General features: G+C 38.6%; 1 protein-coding gene across 3 annotated transcripts in view; it reads right to left on the reverse strand.

Annotated features, from left to right (window-relative positions):
• Nucleotides 1–15,355, reverse strand: part of IL1RAPL2 (interleukin 1 receptor accessory protein like 2) — a 1,036,854-nt gene that overhangs the window by 256,565 nt on the left and 764,934 nt on the right. The gene's annotated exons all lie outside the window — the stretch shown is intronic.

Here is a 15,355-nt window from a genome sequence, read left to right on the forward strand (position 1 = left end):
GATTGTGTCTCCAAAAAGCTATGTACTTAACCCCTGGTACCTGTGAATGCGACCTTATTTGGAAATAGGGTCTTTGCAGAGTTGAGGCGAAGTTATACTGGAGTAAGGTAAGACCTAAAATCCAGTCACTGATACCCTTATAAAAAGAGGGAAATTTAGAGACAGAGACACAGACAGGGAGAGAATGGCATGTGATGACAGACACAGAGATTGGAGTGATACATCTACAAGCCAAGGGACACCAAGCATTACTGGCAACTGCCAGAACCTAGGAGAGAGACATGGAACAGATTCTCCCTCAGAGCCTCCAGGGAACCAACACTGCTGACACCTTGATTTCAGACTTCTAGTCTCTGGAACTATGAGACAATAAATTTCTGTTGTTTTAAGCCACCCAGTTTGTGGCACTTTGTTACAGCAGGAAATTAGTATATGTAGTAAGGCTAAGGGTGGGTATGTCATAGTAAAATGCAACCAGTCCGCCTATATAGGATGCACCACTGTATTCTTGTGGTAAATAGAGAGATATTGTGAGGTTTTTAGGCTCAGTCAAGACCACTATGTACTTTTCACCATCCAATATAGAAGCTGATTTCTTTCTTTTTTCTCTTCTTTAGAAAACTGGAAATTCTGGTCTACCAAGACTGAAGAGAGTTAATATATTTCAAACATTACATAATGTAGTTGCCTTTCACTGATTGACATAGCCCAATTAATTCATTGGGAATTATTTGAAAAGCTCAATACTTGAAAACACCATCCTATTCCCTATGAAGAAGTATAAAGAGATTAAGCAATTAAAATGACTGCATTAAAAAAATTCTAATCCTTTCATTATGGACTGCTACTCCTGGATTTAAGAGATGACTCTGATTTATGGGCTTGAGAAGTAAATGATCCAGAATGTTCCTAGAGAGGAAGAAGAATATGGTGGCAAAGGTATGTTTTTCCATATTTCTGCTTTAACTATACTAAACATGAGATCTCAAGGCTGCTATTATTTACGGTTTCTGTGCTTCTGTATAACTTAAATTGCTCTCACTGTTTGCAAATTCCAAGAAAATGTGTAGTTCTTGACCACAGAGAGCATTAATGAAAACAAAACCATTAGCTACTAAAGAGGAAATCAAAAGTACGAGGCCATTCCTGCGCCAATGCCACAAGTAGATAAAAGAGACCTTAAATCAGGCATTTGTTGTCATGCAGACAAAAATTTTAGAAGATGCTTAGCTAACTGAATCTGCAGTTAAAAAAAAAAAAAAACACTGAATTTGGTCAAAGTGGTTTGTGTGGGTTGATAGGACCTAAAACTTGTCAATATTTTTAAATTGGTATTTAGCCCTGGAAATCTAGACACTATTAAGCCTATTCTCTCAAAGGCAAAAAATGAATGGTGTATTTATCACTGACCATGGAACAAATGATTATGGGAGTCTTTCATGTAGCAATTCCTATGAAAAAAGTTTGGGGATTTAGCTGACCGCAAGTTAAAATACTGGCCAGCAGTGTGATGTGGCGCTGAATAAGCTCACACAATCTCAAGCTACATTTATAATAATAATGATACCTTCCATGAGCATGCTGTTTTACATTGTGAAAAGTGCTTTCATACAGATGATCTCATTTTACATAGTGACTAGATTACAGGAAGTCAGTATCCTGTTCTCTACGAGAGTTAGGCCACATTTGGTGTAGGGTCTCATATTTCAAGAAGTACACTGACTCCTTTCATTAGATTATATCCAGAAGAAAGTAGCCATAATAGTGTAAAGTTCCTATAAAAAATTATTAAAAACTGGAAACATTTATCCTAGAGACAACAATTTGCTGGGAGAATCTGCTACTTTATTCAAATATTTGAAGGGCTTAATGGAAGAAAAATAGATTTACTCTGTCTTACTAAAGGAGAGAGATCATGGCCCAACACAAAGAAGAACTTTCTAGTGACTAGACTCATACAATAATTGAACAGGCTGCCTTGTGGAGATAGTGAGTTCTCCGTTGTCACAGAACTCTCTTCTTCCAGACAGTCCTCTTTTAGGGATGCTCCCAGAGGCATCCTTACGTTGGGTAGGACTAGATGACTACTGTGGGGATAGTCAGCGCTCACCCATATCCATGTGTTCCTCTACATTCTACAGCCTCCCTTGAAATCAGGTTGGTCACGTAGCTGAACTCTGGACTATAAAATGCGGTTGGAAATGATGAACACTACTTTCTGTTCTGGCACCTAGAAACACTTTTGTGATATCTCCCTCTCTACCTCTTAGATAAACACAGAGGATCCAGCAGCAGGCTCTGAAAGGTCACTAGGGGATGGCGAAGCCACTATCGCAGAAAGTCACCTGAATACCCAACTAGACTTTGTGTTAGCAAAAGTAAACTTTTCTTATGTTAAGCTACTGTGATTTTGTGGTTATTTACTCTATTTGCTGAAGATACTTACCCTTACTAATAATATCACTAAGGTTCTTTCAATTTTAAAATTCTATGGCTCTTGATAGTGTGAAATACTATCAAGGATATCTTCTAAAGTTGGATTTGGAAAATATACAAAATTAATGGGAGGGCTGCAATGAGGGATGTTGTCTTCTAAACAAAAACAAGGTTGTCTTCTAAAGTAAAGTTGGATTTGGAACATATACACAAATTAAGGGGAAGGCTGCAGTGAGGGATGTTGCCAGCCACCTGGAAATCGGTTCCCTCAGAAATTCATTCACTTATTCATTCATATGTGCATATATACGTACAACAAACATTCACTGACCATCAGGCACTGTGCTAATTTCTGGGGAAGAAATGTTGAACAAAATACCTAAGTATCAAGTTCACAGTCTAGTAAAGAGAGAGAGACATATGAACAAATAAAAGTATTATTAAAAGCTATACATGCTGGGACGGAAGAATTCACAAGCTAGAGTTTTGGTGTTAGTGCCATCGAGTCTATTCTGACTCCTAGTGACCCTGTGTACAGCAGAGCAGAACCCTACCTGGTCTTTTTTGTATCATCCTCTCATCTTCCAGCACTGTATCAGACAACGCTCCACTGCTATTCATAGGGTTTTCGTGGTCATTTTTTTTCAGAAGTGAGTGGTCAGGTCCTTCTTCCTAGTCTTAGCCTGGAAGCTCCGCTGAAACCTGTACATCATGAGTGAACCATGCTGGTATGTGAAATACCGGTGGCATAGCTTTCAGCATCACAGCAACATGCAGCCACCACAGTATGACAACCCCCAGACAGGTGACGTGGCTCCCTGAATGGGAAATGAACATGGGCCATTGCAGTGAGTGTGCCAAATCTTAACCACTAGAGTACTAGGGCTGGCTCTAAGATGTAGTAAGGACATTGAAAAAGGAGACATACCTTCTTGAAATTATGGATCAGGGATCAGGAAACATACCATTACGACATGATGCTAAATTCAATATTGCTATACAAAAAAGTGTTTGGGCAGTGATTGGGGGTGGAGAAGGGCATGAGTCTCTGCACAGGTAAAAGCAGGGGAAATAGTTTGGTATAGTTGGAATAATAGGTACAAGGAGAGGACAGGACTGGAGAAGTAGACAGCAGCCAGTAATCAAGGTAAAAAATTTGTGTTTTCTTTTCTAGGTAGGTAATGGAGAGTTATTGAAGCTATTTAATCAGGAGAGATAGACAAAATAGATAAGATTTTTACATTTACATTTTACTGGTTATAGTGATGAGAACTGATTGAAGGTGAGCAAGACTGGAGGCAAAGAGATCAATTTGGAATTGATTATAATACTTATCCAAGTGAGAAATATGGGAACCTAATCTGAAGCTGTTGAAGCAATGATACAGAAGATTCTACATAGGGAGAATTCCAAGCACTGTTGGCATAATATGCGAGATGAGGTAGAGGGGGGAGTGCATTTTTAGCCTGAGGTTTCTAGCTTGGAAGATCTCTGTTAGAACACTTCTCACTGCTCTCTTTTAGTTAACATTTTAAAGGAATATCTTTTTCCATCCTTCTACTTTCTGCCTATGTATGTCCTTAAATCTAAAATGAGTCTCCTGTAGACAGCATATAGTTCTCTCTTGTTTTTTTTTTTTCTTTTTTAATCTATTCAGCCACTCTATCTTTTTTTTTTTTTTTTTTTGTGAGGAGGACCAGCCCTGAGCTAACATCCAATGCCAATCCTCCTCTTTTTTGCTGAGGAAGACTGGCCCTGGGCTAACATCCGTGCCCATCTTCCTCTACTTTATATGGGATGCCGCCACAGCATGGCTTGACAAGCGGTGCGTTGGTGCGCGCCCGGGATCCAAACCGGCGAACCCCGGGGCCGCCGCAGCGGAGCGTGCGCACCTAACCACTTGCGCCACCGGGCCGGCCCCAGCCACTCTATCTTTTGATTGGAGAGTTTAATTCATTTTGAATTAAAGTAATTAGTGATAGTCGGACTTTCTATTGCCATTTTTTTAATTGTTTTCTTTCTGTCTCATAGCTTTTTTGTCCCTCTTTTCTTTTGTTGCTGTCTTTAGTGTTTTTTTTTATTTTTTGTAGTGACATGCTTTGATTCTTTTCTCTTTATCTTTTGTGTACCTACTACAGGTATTTTCTTTGTGGTTACCATGGGGCTGACATAAAACATCTTGTAGTTATAACAATCTATTTTAGTTGATGAGATAATAATTTAACTTTGATTGCATACAAAACTACTTTTATACTTTCCCCCCAATACTTTGTGTTATGTGACAAATTACAATTTTTATATTGTGATCCATTAACATATTTTCATAATTATATTTATTTTTATACTTTTGTCTTTTAATTCCTATGCCATAATTAAAAGTGAGTTATGCATCACCATTACAGTATTCTATATTTGTCTATTTAGTAACCTTTACCAGTGAGCTTTATACTTTGATATGTTTTCATGTTGCTGCCTAGTGTCCTTTCACCTCAACTTGAAGGATTCCCTTTAGTAGTTCTTATAAGACAGGTCTAATGGGAATGAACTCCCTCAGCTTTTATTTATCTGGGGACGTCTTTATTTCTCCTTCATTTTTGAAGGACAGTTATGCTAGATCTAGTATCCTTGGTTGGCAGTTTTTTTTTTTTCTTTTAGCATTTCAAATGTGTTCTATTTTCTTCTGGCCTGTAATGTTTCTTTTGGGAAATTCACTTGTAGTCTTATGGGGGATCCCTCATATGTGATGAGTCACTTTTCTCTCACTGCTTTCAAAATTCTTTCTTTGTCTTTGACTTTGACAATTTGCTTATAGTGTGTCTTGGTTTGGAGTTTGTTGTGTTCATCCTAGTTGGAATCTTTTGGTCTTCTTGAATCTGGATTTCTACTGCCTTTCCCAGATTTGTGGAGTTTTCTCCCATTATTTCTTTAAATAAGATTTCTGCTCCTTTTTCTCTTTCTTCCCCTCTGAGACTCCCATAGTGTGCATATTGGTCCACTCATTGGTGTCCCGTAAGTCTCAGGCTTTCTTCACTTTCATTCTTTTTTCATTTGCTCCTTTGACTGGATAATTTCAAATGATCTGCCTTGAGTTTGCTGATTCTTACTTCTGCTTGATCAAATCTCATGTAAAACTTCTATAGTGAATTTTTCAATTCAGTTATTGTGTTCTTCAGTTCTAAAATTTCAGTTTGGTTGTTTTTTTTTTAATTTTCTCTTTGTAGATATTTTCACTTTGTTCATGCATCATTTTCTCGAGCTCATTGAACATCTTCAACATGGTTATTTTCAATTCTTTCTCAGGTAATTTATATACCTCCATTTCTTTCGGGTTGATTTCTGGAGATTTTTGTTCTTTCGACTGGGCCATGTTTTCTTATTTCTTTGTGTGCCTTGAAATTTGTTGTTACCCATGCATTTGAAAACACAACCTCCTCTCTCATTCCTTACAGAAACGCTTCATACAGGGAAATACCTTCACTAATAACCTGGCTAGAGATTCTGGAGGCCTTTCAAACTTTTTCTGGGGATATATCTTCACTGGACTATGTAATTTCCCAATTACAGAGGTTTGCTGGTTTCTTTTTCAGGAGCTTGCAGTATCTTGCACCTTCTGGTGTCTGTCTGCAATACTGCAGGTCGTCTTGCACTGCTTCAAGCCCCTGAGCTCTCTTTTGTTTTCTGTGCCCCTCCCTAGGCATCCCAGGCATTCTGGCTCCCCATCAGCACTCTGAGTCAGGAAAGACACAAAACAGTCCAGTGTTCAGTCCCCCCCAAAACTGGAACACTGAATGTACATTACACTCTTCTCTTTCCCACCCAAGGGAGAAGCTGCAAGTTAGGTTTTTCTTTCCAATTGCAAGCTGTGCCAGCTTGAGGGAGGAGCTGACATGGTTGAGATACAACAGCTTTTCTTACCCTTTCAATGCAACTATTCTTGCCTTTGACCTTGCCTGGGATACTATGACTTCCTATCTGATTTCTGGAGTTCTCATAAAGGATTTTTAGACTGTTTATTGTTGTTAAGTGGTTGTTTCTATAGAGGGATAAGGTCTGGGGCTTCCTATTCTACTACCATCTTACTGATGTCACCTTTTATATTGTATTGTTTATCTCAATCACCTCTGTTAAATTCTGGTCTCTGTAGAAGCCATGTCTGTATCTTAGCCATCTGTGTGTCTCCGTAGGAACCTACACACAGTAGGTGTTCAATAAATATCTTAATGACTGGATGAGCCCTATCAACAATCCTACTTAAGAATCCGAGTCCCTCCCTAAAACTTTTATTAATTCAGAATAGGCATTCCTCTTTATAAAATAAACCAAAGCAGGCATTTCCATCTTCTTTAAGAAAAGCCTACACACTTTTGTCACCCATATTTGGGTGACAAAACCCATATTTGTCACGATTTAATTTTGTGAAGATTTAAAACTTCTCCTTGTGGTTTAAACTTGTACTTATGCTTTTTTCCATTAAAGCCAATTACAGAAGCAGTTGTAGGAAGAGAGATCAGAAAGAGAGATTGAGAAGAAACAAGAAGATAATTAGGCTGAGAACTAGGAGAGCAAACAGATTTTGAAGAGGAGGTGTTCATTATACACTGAATATCCATTGTGTGCCAGGCCAGGTGCTAGCAAAGAACTTGTTCAATGGTGTCAAAGGGTGTAAAACGATCCTAAAAAGAAAGAGACAACAGAGGAAGATTCAGAATTAGGTAATTATAAGAAGATAATTAAATAACTGAGAGATGAGATTCAACAGAATGGTAGGGTTGAAGTTTGATTTCAGTAAGGTAAGAAGTAAATGAGACATAGTAAAACAGATGGTCTATGTATACTTTTTCAAGCAATTGAGTGTGGACAGGAAAAAGAGAGATGGGACAGTGTACCTCAAAGAGGAAGCAGGAAAAGGAAAGTAGTTTTCTTAAGTATATATATTCATTTAGGACAGGAGAAAATTTAGTACATTTACTATGGGACAGAGTTTTAAAAAGTAGTTGAAAGAAGAGATAATCCACGGTTACCAAAACATATGGGAAGGGGTGGAATGAAGAGCAGACGTAGACAATTCAAATCTTGGAAGAGATAATGGCACCTCTGCTTCCTAGAATAGAGGAAAGGGGAAAAGAAAGGATAAAAACAAAGAAACATTTTGAAACAAAGGGGAAGAAATTTGAGACATTTCACATTGAATAGTCTTGGTCTGTTTCTTCAGTGAGTTTGGATGTGACACTGGTTTCCAGATGCGTAGAATAAAAGAAGTTGCACTAAGTTTCCTTCTGCTGAGAATAAAGACCACTGGGATGGAGTGAAATGCTGATAAGAGTAGATTAAATACAATAAAACAATCCATTTGAAGAAGACAACTGGAAAATGACTAATAGAATTATTCATTGGCATATATAGACATAGTGGAAGTCAAACAGAAGGTTTAAAAGAAACAAGAGCCTAGTGGACCAATAGAACCATGGACATGCTTCTGACAAATGAGAAGTTCCATTCTTACCAAGCTATTTCTACATATTACCTGAATGCAGGGTCTCCCTCTCACCTTCTGCAAATTTTAACCTGTGCCTACTGATATTCTGCTTTATTTGCTTTTTCACCTGTTCTTTTTTTAAGAATTCTTTGCACATCAGAAGAATGTAAAAACTAAAATCCCAGGAATCAATACACAGAACCAAAGAGTAAATGCAAGCACCGGGTACCAATCTGCAAAGTTTAAGAGCTACTAGTTTAATATACTAAGTGGTCACCCCTGAGAACAGCTGTTATTAGGTTTATAAGCTAATTACTAGGCTGAGGAAGGAAGTAGCATATCAGCCAGAAGTGAGTAGACAGATCATCTGTGCTAACATTCGTACATATATAATAGTAGTGTCAATAGTAATTCTGAGCTGTCTAATAACGGTCAGGCTAATATTCATTTATTCAGTACTGATCCAGCTGATTCCTCACTAGTATGTTCAGTTAAACTGCCTGTGGGTGTCACAAAGAACTTTAATCTCCCACATGTCAATGGTTAATAATGGCTTATCCAATTTTACAGAAATATCAAAGAAATTAATTAAATGACACCTAAAAAAAGCTTTTAGTTCTTTGGAGAAGTATACTGCATAAATATGAGATATCATTATTAAAATTAACCTTTCCCCTTCTGAAATTATCTTATCTAGAATCAATATGATTCTCTTCCTTTCTAAAGCACTTTCATTTTCCCATAATTGAGGTAAGGGAGTTTTCAAATTGGGCTTTGACCAAAATTCCCTCTCCTCACTCCACATGTTCACATTCTTTTTGTTCTTTAGCTGACTCATCATCACAATCAGCCTTGAGACACACCATGGTTATCATCTCACCAAGTTAAAGTCTCATCAAACAGCTTAGCTATAAATGGAAAATCATCATTACAGCAATGTGTGGACTCTCAACAATTTGCAACTAAGGAAAATAAACTATCTGATATAGGTCCTCAGTGGGCCAGAGCTCCTGGTCTTGGAAAACAAGTGTCTAAAGCATATCAAAATTTCAATATACAGAAGCTCCTGGGTTGATACCACATTTGTAAACAAAACCAAAGTGTATCTTTGGACATGATGCATACGTTATTAATTCAATTTTCAAAATTCAGACATTGGCAAAGACTAGACCATTTCTATCAGAACTGGTCTCAGGCCAAGTTTGTCCTCCACTCTTTTTGATGGAGCTCCCTTTCTCACCCAAGGGGTCTTAAATGGCTCCTAATTGCCAGGCGTGTCTTCCTCTGCATCTCAGAGAACTCTAAGCCTCAGTTCTTTCCGACTTTCTTTTTCAAGGACTATGCCCACAGTGACAACACCTTTCCTTTATAGAAATCAAGTGCCAACTCTTACAGGTCTAATGCCACTGCCTTTGATCTTTCAGTATCCATTTGTTGACTGATTTCTGATGGCTTCTCAGCCTTTGCCATTCCCGTCTTGCTAGAAACCCAAGATTGGTGTGTTCTCTGACCTGACCTTTTTGTTCACTGCCCTGCTGGGACCTCTGCAAGCTCTGAGCTTCCAGACTTTAGGTTGCTACCTTAACTATAGACTACCAGCTTTGGCTTCACAAACCTCTGAGTTTTTCCCCCAGATCTCTCACCTGGCCCTTATTTTGTATTGACCCTGATCTATGGTTGCTCACTCTAACAATACAAGAGATATTTAGAGTAAGGAAAGGGGGAAGATTTCTGGTGTTCTCTAAATCACAGCAATTCATGTGCCTATTAACAAGACCAGATATTTATATGCCACTCCTGATATCTCTAAGTAATTTCTGGAAAAAACTATTTCTAAAGGAGCAAAAGATCTTTCAAAGTTTAAGTCATATCTATACAAATAAAGTGTAGAGAATAATTAAGGGAACTATTTAAATAATGCAAAGCCACCCTTCCACCTCAATTATGAGGATACTTAGATGTGGTTTATGTATGAACCAGTCAGATAATATTTCCTTCAATTTCCTACAAGTTTACCTATAATATAAAATCCACTTTTATTTATATAAAATAATATAAGCTATTTGAGTTGGAAGGGGTATCTAAATTATTCTGTTTTTTCCCCAGTTCATGTTGGATGTTTAAACATAGTCAAAATGCATAGCTTTATTTTTTTCCCTTTTCAGATATTAAAAAAGCATCCATTATCCACTGATTAAAATTGGTTAGAAGATAGAACTGCTGAAAACTACTATAAAGCTGATGGTATTGATATAAATATACACAGAACATGCTATTGGGGAACCGTGCCCTCAGTTGACACATATTCCTAATAAATTCCAAAAGCAAAGAGTTCCCTAATTTATTTTTAATCTCTAATCTATCCTTCCTATCTTTGAATGACACAGATGAATTTCTTGATATCTGTTCAGATGCTGGAGTGCATGCAGCTTTCTGGCCATTTAAGTGTACATCCCTCTGGAAAACTTTTCTATACTGCCTTGTGCTTCATAGCCAGTTCTCAGGTATGTCTGCAGCTTCTGAATTAGTTTGCCATTTGAAAAAGTGTTTTGGCATGAGTTATAAAGGTCAAAAACTCAAAATAATGCTCTCTTACTCATTTTCAGTTTCCCACTGAATCAATTCACACTGGATACTCTTTTAACTTATTCATATAGGATCACTCACTTTCTGTCCAAAAATCCATTTTTAAAAAGTGAAGATAAGTAAGCCTTGAGTGCAAGAAGACTGATTAAACAATAGTACTAACATTAACGGGCATTATGGGTAAATGTTAAGACTCTCAACTTAGGCCTCACTACTGATAAACTGCCTACTAGCTTGGGTAAGTTATAGACTTCTCTGAGCCCAATTTCCTCACTTAAAAAATGGGCCATAGACATTTCTCCAAAGAAGACATACAAATGGCAAATAAGCACACAAAAAGACGCTCAACATCATTAGCCATCAGAGAAATGCAAATCAAAATCACAATGAGACACCACTACATACCCATTAGAATAACTATTATTTAAAAAATGGAAAATAACAAGTGTTGGCAAGGAGAAATTGGAATGCTTATGCATTTCTGCTGGGAATGTAAAATGGTGCAGTTGTTTTGGAAAATAATCTACCAGTTCCTCAAAAGGTTAAATATAGAGTGACTAAATGACCCAATGACTCTACTCCTAGGTATATATCCAAAAGAAATGATAACATATATTCACCCCAAAATTTGTACAATAATGTTTATAGCAGCATTATTTATAAAAGCCAAAGAGTAGAAACAACTAAAATGTTCTTCAACTGATGAACAGATGAATAAAATGTGGTATATCCATATAATGGAATATTATTTAGCAATAAAAAGTGATGAAGTACTGATATAAGCCACAACATGTTTGAACCTTGAGAATAATATGCTAAGTGTAACAAGCCAATCACAAAAGATAACATATTTTATGATTTCATTTATATTAAATGATCAGAATAGGCAAACCTATAGACATAGAAAATTGATTAGTGGTTGCCTGGAGGTGGGGATGGAGGTGGAAAACTGAGAATTGAGTGCTAATGGGTATGAAGTTTCTTTTTGGGATGTTGAAATGTTCTGAAATTGATTGTGATGTTGATTGCACAATTCTGTGAACATACTATAAACCATTGAAATGTATGACTTAAATGGTTCAGTTGGATGATATATGAATAATATCTTAATAATGCTCTTAAAACATGGAGTAAATAGTTGCATCTATCTCATAGAGTTGTTGGCAGGATTAAATGAGATGATAATCAATATAAAGTACTTCATACAGTCAGGTGCCACATAACATTTCAGTCACTGATGGACTGCATATATGATGGTGATCCCATAAGATTAATACCACATAGACTAGGTGAGTAGTAGGCTATACCATCTAGGTCCATGTAAGTACACTCTATGATGTTCGCACAATGACAAAATCACCTGAGGATGCATTTCTCAGAATGTATCTCAGTAGTTAAGCAACAGATGACTGTATAGTGTCTAGTACCTGGTAAGAAATCAACAAATGATAGCTCTATTACTATTACTAATAATAATAATAACCACTCTTATTAGTAGTAGTAGTAGAGCTATTATTAAATAATAATAAATATTATAACAATAATAACGAATATTATTAGTAGCAGAGCTATTACTAAATAACTATTATTTTATATATATAGTTATAATACATATAATAGTTATTATTATTATTATTAAAATGTCCCTATTAGACTGATAGCATTTTGAGGATATAATTTTGGTCCTAGATAATTTTACCTTACTCAGTATGCTATAATAAAAATAACACAAACTTTGGAGTCACACAAATTTGATCAAAGTCCCATTTCTGGAGAGAAGTCAAGATGGCGGCATAGGCAGACTCTCAACTCACCTCCTCCCATGGACACAGCCAATTCACAACTACTCGTGGAAAAATTACCCCTGAAACAGAACTGAAAACTGGATGACAGGAACTCCTGCAACAAATGACAATCCTAATTGAGGTGGAAGAGGCAGAAACTCCCTTGCGGAGAGGAAAAACGCCACCCTCATGAGCCGCAGTGCCTCACGGGCACCTGGGAGCAGCCCGAAGTTACGCAGCCCTCCCTGGAAGAACAGGGCCCTGAGCCGGGGAGCACTCCTACTGTGGGCATTTTGTGGGCCAAGCACAATCGAGACAAGTGGCATAATATCTGACTTTGCCTGTTACTAAAACATTGGGGAGTACCCCCAGAAAAGCTGGTTCACAAAGAAATTAAAGCCGGCTCTTAAAGGGCCCACACGCAAACTCACCTCTTTCAGAAAGCAATCTAAAATTACCAGAAAGAAAGGTGCAGAATGCTTTGGTGAAGAGAGACTCACCTGATAGGGTCTGAGTGCATCATGGTGAGAGGTGAGACTTCTCCAGGGACTGGGACATTGGTGGTGGCCATTGTTGTGGCCTGGTGTGGGCATGCTGACACAGACGCCATTGGAGTTCTCCTTGGGGCCTGCTAGCCCAGGGTGTGCCCCACATACTAGAGCACCGATTTAATCCAGCTCAGCCAGGGCAGGCAGCCCACCCTAGGGACTGGCCCCACCCAAGAACAAGCCCTCGGGCAACTTGTGGGCCTGCATAGATTGGTGAATGGATTCTCTGCAGCCTGGCAACTGAGCCGACTTCAGTGGGGCAGGGCATGCACAAGGAGCAGGTGGAGAGTGTGGGGCAGTGACGGAGTGTGTGGGGCTCCCACCGTGGAGAGACTGGGTCCACTTCAGGAGGTCAGGGCGCACACACCGGGGCAGGAATGTGTTGACTGTGTGTGTGGACCTGTGGGCAGCAGGACTTCTCAGCAGCAGAAGACGTATGTTTCTCAAAGACAGAAATAGGGGGTTTGCCCCACCTTCCAAAGCCTGAAACAACTGGGTCCTCCCGTGCCTGAGGCCAGCAACACCCAGCTGCAATCCTCAGAGAGCTGACAAGAGACCTAAAGGCTGGAGGCTTAACAAAATTGTAAGCCCCTGAGCCTAACAACTTGCCACGCTGGGGGCCTACTCTCTTAAAAGAAATACTGAAACACAAATGTGGTATTAGAACTTTCAGCCAAGTGTGCTGGGGCTCCTCACACCTGATAAAGAGACTGAAGGGCCCACAACAACTACAAGCAGCTGAGTATTACAACAGCTGGCCAGGAGCATAACTCAGCCTCCCTGGGCACCTACAAGGAGAGCAAACACGCCACAACAGAAGGACACACGTAGCCCACATAGGGGTGACTCCTGAAACAGTGAGAACCGAGGGAAGCGCACTGCAGGCCTCCTAAGGCACCACTTATATAAGGTCACCTATCCAAGAGCAGGAGACGTAGCTGACCTACCTAATACATAGACACAAGCACAGGGAAAGAGGCAAAATGAGGAGGCAAAGGAACACATTCCAAGTAAGGGAACAGGACAAAACCCCAGAAAGGGAACTAAGTGAAACAGAAATGAGCAACCTACCCGACAGAGAGTTCAAACAAAGAGTGTTAAGGATGCTCACTGATCTGGGGAGAGGAACAGATGAACTCAGTGAGAATGCCAACAAAGAAATGGAGGATATAAAAAAGAATGAATCAGAAATGAAGAATACAATACTGGAAATGAAAAATTCACTAGAGGGACTCAAAAGCAGAGTAGAGGATACAGAAGAACGGATCTGTGAGCTGTACGAAAGACTAGTAGAAATTACCCAAGCAGAACAGGTAAAAGAACAAAGAATTAAAAAGAGTGAGGCCAGTCTAAGGGACCTCTGGAACAACATCAAGTGCAATAACATCCGTGTTATGGGTGCTCCAGAAGGAGAAGAGCAAGATAAAGGGGCAGAGAATCTATTTGAAGAAATAATAGATGAAAACTTCCCTAACCTAAGGAAGGAAATGGACATCCAGGTACAGGAAGCACAGAGAGCACCAAACAAGATAAACCCAAAGAGGTCCACACCAAGACACATCATAATCAGAATGTCCAGAATTAAAGATAAAGAGAGAATCCTAAAGGCCACAAGACAAAGACAAGTTACATACAAAGGAAACTCCAAAAGGCTGTCAGCTGACTTCTCAACAGAAACCTTACAGGCTAGAAGATAGTGGCACGATATATTTAAAGCGCTAAAAGGAAAAAACTTACAGCCAAGAATACTCGACCCACCAAGGTTATCATTCAAAATGGAAGGAGAGATGAAAAGTGTCCCAGACAAGCAACAATTAAAGGAGTTTGTCACCAAGAAACCAGTGCTACAAGAAATGTTAAAGGGACTGATTTAAGGGGAAAAGAGAAGACCACAAATAGGAAAAATTATCTATTTCCATGATAAGAGGGTAATGGATACAAATGCCACAAAAAAGAGGTTAGATATGATATCAAAAACATAAAATGAGGGAGGAGGGGAGTTAAAGAGTACAGCTTTCAGATAGAGGTCAAACTAAAGAGACCATCAATTATGTATAGAAGGAGAAAGGAACACAGACGGACTACTAAAACACTGAGAAAAAAAAAGTTAAAAAATGGCAGTAAGTACATATGTATCAATAGCTACATTAAATGTCAATGGATTAAATGCTCCAATTAAAAAGCATAGGGTGGCTGATTGGATAAAAATCAAGACCCATATATATGCTGCATACAAGAGACACACTTCAGACCTAAAGACACTCACAAACTGAAAGTGAAGTGATGGAAAAAGACACTCCTTGCTAATGGCAATGAAAAGAAAGCTGAGGTAGCAATACTCATATCAGACAAAACAGACTTTAAAACAAAAACTGTAAAAAGAGACAAAGAAGGGCATTACATAATGATCAAGGGAACAATCCAACAAGAGGATATAACACTTGTAAATATTTACGCACCCCATGTAGGAGCACCTAAGTATATAAAGCAATTATTAACAGACATAAAAAGAGAAATAGATAGTA

This window comes from Ceratotherium simum, chromosome X (genome assembly GCF_057802395.1).
Source record: "Ceratotherium simum simum isolate JZ-2026a chromosome X, ASM5780239v1, whole genome shotgun sequence".
Taxonomy (NCBI): Eukaryota; Metazoa; Chordata; class Mammalia; order Perissodactyla; family Rhinocerotidae; genus Ceratotherium; species Ceratotherium simum.